The 8,132-nt window shown below is 41.0% G+C and overlaps 1 long non-coding RNA gene across 1 annotated transcript; it reads right to left on the reverse strand.

The window, feature by feature from the left end:
• Positions 1–527: 527 nt before the first annotated feature.
• Positions 528–1,398, reverse strand: LOC131180765 (uncharacterized). The gene is made up of 2 exons (XR_009149417.1): positions 873–1,398; positions 528–782 (listed from the first exon to the last, which is right to left on the reverse strand). It is a non-coding gene; the product is annotated as an uncharacterized LOC131180765 (long non-coding RNA).
• Positions 1,399–8,132: the final 6,734 nt, after the last annotated feature.

Raw genomic sequence — 8,132 nt, forward strand, 5'->3', positions numbered from 1 at the left:
AAGATGAAGCTGATTTTAATGTACTATTTTGCTTGGCTTTTGAAATGATGGATGCTCAAAGGGCTGTGATCATGTGGGTATTAAGCTTGAGAACAATTGTACATAACAAGTTTTTCACCCTAGTGCTGGATTATATGTAGTATAATTACAAATGTAATTGATCATGCTAGATGTATTTGTGTATTGAAAAACAAAGATTTTTTTTTTTTTTGGATATGGGCTATTTTGATAATTTTTTGCCATCAACAAAGAATTAGCGAGAGATTACAATATAACATTAACATAAATTAACAACGGATTAATGATGGATTGAAAACTTATTTAATGACAAATTAGTGACAAATCATCGACAAAAAAATTGTTATTTGATTTCATACATCAAAGATGAATTGTCTGTGGTTAATTAGTGACTACTTTAATTGTCTATCGCTAAAATTTAGCTATGATAGTATTCTCAATTTCAAACGTTGTTCTATTAATGGAAGTCGAGTGTAATGAGATTAAAACCTCACAGTACAAAAAATCAATTAAATAATTGGGCAATTTGTGTTTAATGTAATTTTATCTCTAGGAGATTAGTGATCTAGTGCTAAATTGCCTTAAAAAGTAGTAATACTAGTTTTTGTTTTAATAAACAATAATTTTTATAAAATTTAGCATGAGTATGTCCAACTAAAACCGAGCCAATAGGCCACCCTAATATACCCAACCTAAGATATCGCATGCCAACTGAAAAAACCTGGAAGGAGAGATACAGACAACCAAGACACATCTATATAGACCTGTAAGAAAATATTCAAATGTCGGTGCTACTTTCGGGAAATAGTTCTTCTAATTTTATTGTGGAGAATGGCTTTGAAATTAGAGGATACTTAGGAATCATCTTCGAGGAAACTTGTTGCATTGTAGGCCGAGATTTGGGATTGATACGCAAGCATGTAAATGCTAACATGGTAATGTAGACAACATCCTCTGCAACTTGATTTTGAGGAAGTGGAAGACGCTGGTCAATCACATCCTTTAACAATTTATGATGATCATTCAGTGATGAGGAAGATGCTGATGACCAAAGAGATGAGATGAGGTTGCCTGGATGCTTTCCCATTACTAACTCCAGTGCTATCACCCCAAAACTATCCACATCACATTTTTCTTTCACTTGCATTGTGTAGGCTAATTCTGTAAAACAAAAAAAGGGTGCAATTATGCTTAATGATATATTCACTTATATAGTAATATTCCTAATAATATTATGGCTAGAAATCACTAAATCAAAACATTCAGAAAATTCAGATGTAATTTTTCATTATTTCTTAAATTAATTCAAAAAAGAACAAAGCAGACTAATCCACAAAATTCATAATATGGAAATAAAGTGGACCCTTAATGCTTGTGTGTGGCCATAAATATGAATTTGATAATGAAACCAAGGCACATACCTGGAGCTGTGTATCCAAAGGTACCAGCAAAGGACGTTCTGTTGGAAGAGTTAGGCAATAAAAGCCTAGCTGTGCCAAAATCAGATACATGAGGCTTGTATTTTGAATCCAAAAGAATGTTGTTGCTAGAAATGTCCCGATGAATGATTGGAAAAGGGCAATTATGGTGCATATAAGATAACGCATTGGCCACCCCTTTGATAATATTTAGCCTTCCGATCCAATCCAGTTCTGCTACTTGCTCTTCACTTGTTAAAATGCTTCTCAAACTCCCCCTTTCCATGAACTTGTTGACCCCACAAGCTCAAAGGAGCATAGATTTTGATGATACCAAAACTCAACTAGAATCAAACTAACATTGTTTTAAGTGTTGTGCATCTCAAAGAAAAAGACACAAGGATTTCATGATGGATTCGTGCTTCTGAAGAAAGGATGACATTCTAAGGATAACACAGGACGAATCAAAGGAGATAAAAGAAGAAAAGGTTACCTTCTAAGGCTGCATTGAAAATCAGAATTGAAGGTACATATAGTATAGAAATTAAGTTTTATTGATAGGATTACTTGTGAAAAGAATTGAGGAGTAAAAGTCAATGATACTTATTTTCAATCCCTCAAAAGATTTTTCTTTTTAATATCATTATTGGCCTAAAAAGTATTTGACTATGATTTGGTGTAAAATTTTATAGCTTTGAAAGTTATGCTGAAAAGTTTTTCTGATATGCTAACTGGTTTGCTACTTATTTTAGTATGCTAACTGGTTTGCTATTTTCTCAAGTATGCTAACTGTCTCAACTCTGCACAACATCACAGAAAACGACAAAATAACGGCTATTTTCTTGAAATTTGTATCTGTAACGTTCAAATGAGTTCTCCAACGGTAAAAAACGTTCCAAAGCTATAAATACACCTTCCTTTGGCCATTTTGCACTCAATGAAAGTCTCTCCACTGTTCAAAATCATAAAAGCTTTCATTCAAAGTGCTCAAAGTGTTTTTATTGCTCATCATTGGCTTACCTACTCATCTATTCTTTATAGCTTCTGTTGTATTGAGTGAGAGTGAGTTTTAAACATTGTCGCAAGGGATTTTGCGGTCGCCTGGACGATCACTCACCGAAGTGGGAAAGAGTGACGAGTCGCCACCTTAGTTTTGAGGGAAACTAAAGAAAACCATTTGGGAAGATAAATTAAAATGAAACCACTTCAAGGCAGAGATTCTAGGTTCGGGGTCCGTAAACGGGTGGGGAAGGTGTTAGGCACCCCACCTCGTCCCTTAATAAGGGTGAGTAGATTTAATTTCTCATTCTTCATAAATTAGTTAGGAGGGCTTGAATGGAAATGTCAATCCTTTTGATAAAAGGAATATTTGATTTTTCACTAATTTGGATTACCCAGATACATAAGTAAATGAGACAACCTTAGTGAGTTGACGTCGCGAATCATGTTTGGTTTTGGGATTATTTTGCGTACAGGTTAAGATTTGGTGTGAGAATCAGATAAGAACTCTCCCCCGATCTCTTTTAAGTTATTTATTAGAATTCTGATTGGAGATCGGATAAGAATCCTCCTCCGATTTCTTTTAAGTATTTATTAAAATTTTGAGTTGAGACCGGATAAGAACTCTCCTCCGACCTCTATTTAACGTTTATTAAAATTTTGAGTTGAGACCGGATAAGAACCCTCCTCCGACCTCTATTTAACGTTTATTAAAATTTTGAGTTGAGACCGGATAAGAACCCTCCTCCGATCTCTATTAAATAGTTATTAAAATTTTGAGTTGAGACCGGATAAGAACCCTCCTCCGATCTCTATTAAATAGTTATTAAAATTTTGAGTTGAGACCGGATAAGAACTCTCCTCCGATCTCTTTTAGATTAACAGGAGCCTGAAAGGGCGTTTAGATCTCCCGAATTTTAATTTCAGCTACATGTCATAAGAGCCTAAAACTAAGGATTCTGGCATTCAAAGATGCTGGGGATAAGGCTTCTTGATACCTTGTAACTAAACGGGGGATACTAGACTTGATTTACCGACCTTCCTAGTAGTCATCTTACCAATACCTATTAATGTCCGATCTATTCTGCTTCGTTTACTTTGGTTTTATTCCACTTTATGGCATCTTGCCGAATTGCCGTTTACGTCAGCCTAATAGTTTGGCTATTTTCCTGACATGTTATTCAGGCTCTCTCTTTTAAAAGAGACCCTTAAGTTGCAGTTACCTACGTTTTACCCAACCACTCACACGCCACTATGAGCTAGAAAACTTGCATTCAGAAATGATGAAGATTAATAAAATGATGGACTAATCACTAAAGAGATAACTCAAGAGTAACATTTTTTTGGGGTCCTTTTGCACAAAATGAACTTGGAGAAAACCGCGTACGAAAGAAGAACAAAGAAAGTGCGAAATGTAAACGTAAACACTTAATGAAACAACAATATGAGCTCTTACCTGTAAGGAGCCAAATCTATTGAAATAACTACGGGGTGGCAAATAGTGATAAGATGGCGGACTGATTAGCCTGAGGGCTGATGTTCGTCGTGAACTGAAGGGTGCTTAGCTAAAATGCAATCAGATTAAGATAAAAACCGAGTGAAATGAAGTTGAGCTTGGACAACAGGAATGAAAACAGAGATGATAAAGGGCTGAAAGTGAGAGTGTGACCAGATAATGAACAAACTGAAAATGTAGAGTTCCAGTATTCAGAATCCTTTTCAAGAAAAGAAAACTTCAGAAAACTAGTTTCAAAAGTCTTTCTAATCAACACTTCTAAGTAGCAGAATAACAAACTGAATGAAGTTTCAGGGTTGTTCCGCTATAATAACCACCTCTCTTTTTTTGCCCGTCCTTGAACAGTTTTTCATGCAGGTATTTATAAGAATCGGGTGTTCCCCGTGAAGGGTCAGGATTTATTTTGAGGGAGATGGAGGGTCAAGATTTCGAAGGACATGATCGGACGTTCAGGAATTAAAGAGAATCAAAATGAATGGCTGAGATCACTCTTCAGAATATTTGTCCTTTTCTTCTTCCAATCTGATGGTCCCAAATCTTCTTGTCCAGAACGATCTGAGGGCTGGGCATAAAAGGGGCCAATCTTGTCGTCTTCCTCTTTTGATCCAAGGGTTCCGGGTTTGTCCTTACCAGTGAGATCAACGGTGGGGATTGGGATGTCTGGATCACATGACATACCACACGGCACTGTCGACGTGCGGGCGATTCTTAGGCGTGTGGTGGAGATCTCATCTGCCATGCTTTAACTACCTCGGCTCTGATTCTGACGATGGTTATTTGGGATTTGTCTTATTCTTTTTGTCTTCCGATCTCTCCCCCTTCTCGATATTCTTGACACGCTCCTATTCCGATCTCTCATGCTGATCTCCTATCTTCCGATCTATTATTCCGATCTTTCTCTTTCTCAGGTCCGGTCTGGTCAAAGCATTAATTGCCCCTCGATTCCCGAAGCGTCCGCTTCGTTTTCTGCTCAGCAATAAATGCCCATTTTCCCCCTATATATACCCCTGACGACAGAGACATTTCCTTCATCTGATTTTCCTCTCTTCCTTCTTACTTTTCCAGTTCATTGCTCGTGATCGTTAAGCCATGATTGTGGTTTTTGATCCCTCTCCGATGGACTTCCTTATTCCTCGACTGAAAATTTACGACCCCGGTGATCGCATAACCTTGTCTGATGATGGTGAGAGAACCGGGTTAATTGACCGACCTGGATTGCGGACCTTGACCGTGCCGATCCCGAGTTGTTCAACTGGCATAATCGGCAAACTGATTTTGGCCGAGCAAATTGCTGATGCTCCGCTGACCCTTGGCGGTTGCTTCCTCAAGTTCATTCGACTTCTCACCACATTGAGTGTTCCGACAGCGGTTTCCTTCCACATTGGGTGTTCCGACAGCGGATTAAGCTTCCGGTCGGCGACATCCTTGGGATCAGTTATAAACTTGGGACTCTTTAGATAGGATGTTCCACCGGTCTCTAGAGATCGCCCGAATGATGTAATCCTTTAATGTAATCAGATCTCTAGAGATCGCCCAAATGATGTAGTTAGACCTTTATTGTAATCCGATCCCTAGAGATCGCCCAAATGATGTAGTCCGATCTTTTGGAAATAAAAATCTTGTTTCTCAAATTATTATCTTATTGATTGTTTTCCGATCTCTGATATATTTGTCCGATCTGGTTCCTAACAAAACGACTCTTAACTAATCCTTAATTCAAAATATTCAACTTATTATGCCGATCTCCAGTTAACCGATCTCGGAATGTTCGAGAGACGTGTCAGAACAGCTGGCGAATCCCGTTAATCGATGCACTGCCTGGAACCTCGTGAGCATTAAATGCTCGGACTAGTATAAATAGGGGTGGGGGGTTAGCCATTTGCTCCTGTATGTCATTTCAGTCTCTCGCTCACAACTTCGAAGTTCTCTCGTTTCCTCAAGTTCTTCTGACGCCGATCAGACTCCGGTAAGGACTTTGATCTTCTTTTTAGTTTAAGTTCTTTATTTCTTTTGAAAATGAGCGGTGCCGAAGGTCAAAGAGCGGCGAGCCCTCCTTCCATTCAGTTCTCGTGGTCGTCTGACGAAGAAGAGGTGGTCGGGCCAAGCGCACAACCAGAACCTCCTAGGGTCTCCGTTCCAGCTCGGGGGCGGATCGTACCATCAAGGCATGCACCTTCTTCAGGGAGAGAGGCTCTCCCTATGGATGAGCTGCCATCGATCTTGCAAAAGTCCGATCTACAATCGTTTAGCCAGGAGTACAATATTCGTCCTGATTCATATGAACTTATCCGGTGCCAAGGCTATCACCGAGCCGATTACTTATTTTAAGAGAATGACATGGTTATGGTATACGAGGAACAGTTAAAGGCCGGTCTTCGGTTCCCTCTGAATGACTTCTACAAGGAGGTCCTAAAACTTCACCGAGTGTGCATTGCTCAAGTTCATCCTAACTCGTGGCGGATCTTGTTAGCCTTCCGAGGCTGTCGTGCGAGCTAAGGGAATCGGACCTACGGCTAAGGTGTTCGCCGAATCAAGATAGGCTAACTTCAGAAAGGACGACGAGCATCGTTCTTTCAGAAGCCTCATTGTGGGCTCTTTACCGATCGCCCTCCTCCCTTAAGAATTGGAAGAACCGCTTCTTTATTACGAGGAGCAAAGATCCGAGCCGCTGAGGACTTCCCACATGTGGTGGCACCGGGGCCCTTGCTTCCGGCGCATTACCACGAACCGGGAGGAAAGCTTAATAGTGATGGATCTGAAAAGTCGCCGCCACTCAAAAGTATTCTGTTTGGATCACGATGCTAGAAATTTGCACCATTGGACCATTCAACTGCTCACCGGCCAAGACCGCGAACTCCCGCTCTCTGACCTCGGCATTGGTATTTTCTATATCTCAGATCTCAGGACCTTAGCGATCTCACTGACCTTTTCTTTGTGCAGGTATGGCGAGTGGTGAAGGTTCCAGGAAGCGGAAGAAAGAAAGAGAGATTTCCCGGAAAATAAAGGAGATGAAGCGTTCGGAAATGCTTCGAACACCCGGTCATGAACCTAGGGAGGTACAAGGTGACCCGCCCCGCCTGAGCCGATCAGAAGCGATCCGATCTCCTCCTCGGCGAAGAGCGGCTCCACCTCCTCCAGCTGCTCCAAGCACAGAAAGGGGGCCTACTCAAACTTCTGGGAGGACCTCTTCTCGTCGAGCTCAAATGCTGATCGAATCCTTGAAGAATAACCGGACTGTTTGGGAGAACCCCGGTTTTGCCAAAGTCTTGGGGTCTTCCATCTGTCTTCAGGAGGATCGGGACAGGCTATCCCCGGACAACCTTGACGATATCTTGACTCGATCCATGAGCCTGAACGTGGAGTGTCTGGTGAACCAGACCATAATTCGGGAAAAGGCTCATCGCCTGGGTAAGGAGGTCGAGAAGAAGAGTCGAAGTGGCTTCCTCTGATCCCAACTCTTATTCGCTCAGAATTACATCTCTCAAGTTGAGGGGCGGGCGAAGTTCTATGAAGACAGGCTGGCCGAACAGAATCATATTCTGGCTGAAAAGGATCGTGCTCTCGAGGAAGTCCAGGCGCTCCAGGCCAATGAAGCTTCTCAGGTCGCTCAGCTTATTGAGGAGCTTAAGGCGAAAGAAGAAGAAATGGTGACGGGAATAGCCGGTGCCTATGTGAATGCTCACAAGGACCTCTTGGCCGAACTCCAGAAACGTTACCCTGAAGAGGACTTCTCTTGGATGGCCGACCTGGCTCCCGGGGACGAGGGTGAAGATAGTGAGGAGGAGGCCGAGGGTGAGAGAGAGAGTGAGCAAAATGTAGATCAGGCTGGGGGTGATCCCCCAGCTGAATAACTTGTACAAATTTTATAATGAAATGAAATAGAATGCCTTTTTGTTCGATGAATGGTTGTGATCGGAAAACTTCTGAATCCTTGTTTGTCTGAGTATATTGAAATAATCGAGGCGATTATTATCCTAAGTGTGAGAGATCGGAAAACACAGTATGAATGAGATTGGTAAGGTACCAACATTAAACAGAACTTAATTGAAAATTTGGTTTGAACATCTAAGATCGGGATCTTCATTAAACTGAATTGGAACCTTAGCTTGATTATTCCTGAACTTTTAAAAGGGAGGCGACCATGAGTACTGGCAGCAAGGATCTAGCGTTAGTTCAATTTC

Source organism: Hevea brasiliensis, chromosome 6, assembly GCF_030052815.1.
Source record: "Hevea brasiliensis isolate MT/VB/25A 57/8 chromosome 6, ASM3005281v1, whole genome shotgun sequence".
In the NCBI taxonomy this organism is placed as follows: domain Eukaryota; kingdom Viridiplantae; phylum Streptophyta; class Magnoliopsida; order Malpighiales; family Euphorbiaceae; genus Hevea; species Hevea brasiliensis.